A 3,602-nucleotide genomic window follows, 5' to 3' on the forward strand; every position below is an offset into this window, starting at 1 on the left:
CACCTTTGCTGTGCGCCGGGCCATAGAGACATTCTAGGTAACTATAAGGCAGATGAACTCGCCAGGAACGGTACAGTGCAGCCCATCCTACAACATTTGGCACACACTGGCATACCAATCGCTACTTGTAAACTGCTGCTAATGCAAGACGCTGTGAGGAGGGCAGGTACCAGGTGAAACAACATCACCACGTGTCAGGTCACAAAAAGCATCTGGCCTGGATTTAAAACGTTCATGGTGCTTGCTATCTCTAAGCAGATCGCATATAAACTAGATAACAGGTGTCAAACTGTATGGACGAGAAAGAGGAGGAAACAGTTCTTCATCTTCTCGTATCAGCATGATCATCCTCCCACGTTTCGTAAGGAACTTAAACTGGTTCCATTAGGCTTAGGAGGAAGCCTCAAGATTCATGTGGTATCACTATGAGCCATTAAACTGGCCTAAATGTGTCCGTTTCCAGCCACTTCAACCTAACCTAACAATAGTATAATATCTTACAATTGTCAATGTACTTTGGTTAAGAGCCCGTCACACGATTCGATATTTTCACCGTATCGGTTATTTTCTCGATTCGGTGTCTTTCGGTTGAAGTGTTCAGACGGTACGGTAATTTAACCGCACACCATACTCAACCCTACACCGTACTCGTACCCAATAACGTTTATATACTAGCAATAAATAATACGACAGTAGCCCAGACGAAAAATGACACACTATCGGTCAAAATATCGAATCGTCTGAACAGTGCGTCTGTAAATACATTGCGGTTTTGGAGCATTTTATTGTTTTCTCTTCATTGAAATTATAGTTCAAAAACAAATTTCTGTCCGAAGAAATTTCTTCCATTATTTTAAAAATCACATTGGACTAAAAACCACACAGAAATTAAGTGTTAAGTTTGCCATACACAACGAGCCCAAGAGTCAAAGCCTCCGATCCGAGCCAAAGTCAACATCCGTATTGTCTCTTTCTCCCTTAAAACTTTTCTAGTCGCTGTTGGCAGCTTAAATACGGAAAATAATAAACACAATATCTATTTTTGGTCATGTTCTTCTAACTTTAACGTTTAGAAGAGAAACATACCAAAGCTTTGAAATATAATATTGGTTTGTGAAGTGAGATCCATTGTACATTTGAAAAAGTGAAAAAACATCTCCCAAATCACAAAAAACGGAAAAAACATACTTCCAATTTTATTTCAATTTTAAGAATGAGAAATTATTGGGGCATCAGTTTAACGGCAGTTTAAGTGAATAAGTTTCTCACCCAAGATCAACCAGAACAATACCTTAAGTACCTACTGCGAACTAAAGATAAAGACTACAACGATGAAGAAGCAACCGAGATATAAAATTCAATTAAACTTAATTGATGATAATGGACTGATACGCACGCACGATTGGACAACTGAATCAATAGCAAGAGTCTACATTTCCTCAGAATAAAACAAAAAATATTACAAAGACGCTATAGGTATTGAGATATTAAATGTCATGTATCAAGATGTATCTTGATGCCCTTTCACATCATCAAATCTATATCAATCTATATATACTTAGTGTGGATATGTCTTAATAGTTCGTATTTTTACATAAAATTTGAAGTTATCTGCAAGTTAAAGTTACAAATAATGCTCAATTGAATCAGTAAATCATTAACAACCAAAAACCTTAATGGCTGAATCACATACACGCTTCAGCTTCGGCTTCGCCTGACGTTTACGAGTTCAGCCATAGGAATTCAATGCATGCAATCACAATGTAGCTTCGACCTCACGTTTTGTTTGACAATTGTAAGGAAAAGAATGTAATGTAACGTAATGTGACTCCAAACGGAAGCTCTAGTTCAATTTTCTGAACATTTGCTTTGTCTGACAGCTCATCAGCAGTAAAAAAATGTCAACAAACAAAATATTTGCTCTTTGGAGACATGAAATAATAGAAATGTCATTCAAAGCAACCTCGAAGCGGGCCTAACGTTACGGAGACGAAGCCGAAGCTGAAGCGTGTATGTGTTTCAGCCATAAGTTCTAGGATTGACACAATCCCATTCTCAAAAAAAAAAATTAAATCAAATGGGGTGGCGAAACAGTCCGTTGTGAACCAGGGCCTAGTGACTTACAACTCTCAACCATTCCTGTGTGCGAGTACTGTTGTCAGGAATGGAAGGTACCTACAATTTAAGGCCGAATCCGAACGGCTAATTTGAAAAAGCACTTTTTCATGACAAGAATTACTCTTGAAGGATTTGTCAATTCCTCGCAAGAGGCAGTACCCGCGAAAATTATTTTTTTTAAATTAAGGTGGCACAGGCAGGGATTGAACCCAAGACTCCTTGCATGACAGTCCAACGCACTAACCATCACTCCACGAGTACCATTCTAATAACCCGTTTGGAAAAGTGTCAGTTTTAAAGCGGCAATTTTTGTTAGACATTTGACATGTGAAAACTAAGGAATTCCGTAACATGAAACGATAAAAGCTTCATCACAAATTGATAAAATTCACTCCAAAAATGTGTTTTGTACTGACAATTGGTTTCGGGTTGGTTTTAGTAAGGATTTGACAATCTGTTTAATGTTCAAATGGCAACAAGCGTCCACAGATTTTTCTCAAAACCAACCTCTATCTATCAACTCCTACTCCCAACTCCCCGCGGTGAACTTCGGGTGCCTAGTACCTCAACTGGAGATTGGGTTCCAATCCCAGTGCAAAGTTGTTGGGGGCAGCAAACGAGAGAGGGGGGAGAGGTGATACCACTAAGGCACCTATCCTTATTCAGTCGGCAGCGGACGAATTCTCGAGATGGAATCAACGGGGGCATCTGCGGTTCCAGTAAGGTTGAACTACTTAGTGAACACCTTATAGGGCTTCTTCGACCCAGGCCTGTAAGGAGCGGTTTATCCGGCTCCCCTTCCTTGGAGTTATACTAAGGATCTGGCCCTCCAGGTTGGGGGTTGTGCCGTCGGAGTGACTTCCTGGCCACGTAAAAAATACCTTTAGTTTCAAAGCACCAACGGATACGGACGGATTCACTGTTGACAACCCACGTTAACGAAATAAGGACAACGAACTTCGGATATGTACGTTAATGTTAGGTCGCTTAACAGACCATGTGCAGCCGAACAATTAGCGGAAGCCCCAAACTGCTGCAAGGCAGATATTACATCCAAGAAGTGCGATGGGATGGACCGGGAAAACGCAAACTAAAATACTGCGATATCTACTACGGCGACTGCTACCGAGAACAAAGACAGCGTCTATTTGGGTGTGGATTTGTTGTTGGAACTAGGCTCAGGCAAAAAGTCTTGAGTTTCAACAGCGAGCGCATCACCACAATCTGCATCATGGCTAAATTCGCCAACATAAGCCTAATATGCGCGCATGCCCCAACAGAGGAGAAAGATGAAGACATAAAGACATATTCTACGAGCTCTTGGACAAGACATATGAGCAGTGCCCTGGCTATGACATTAAAATTGTCTTAGGAGATTTTAATGCTAAGCTAGGAAGAGAAGACATCTTTGGTGGCATAATCGGGAGATATAGCCTGCAGACACTACCTCCGACAACGGATTCAGGCTGGTCGATTTCGCTGCG

The sequence above is a fragment of the Eupeodes corollae genome, chromosome 1, assembly GCF_945859685.1.
Source record: "Eupeodes corollae chromosome 1, idEupCoro1.1, whole genome shotgun sequence".
Taxonomy (NCBI): Eukaryota; Metazoa; Arthropoda; class Insecta; order Diptera; family Syrphidae; genus Eupeodes; species Eupeodes corollae.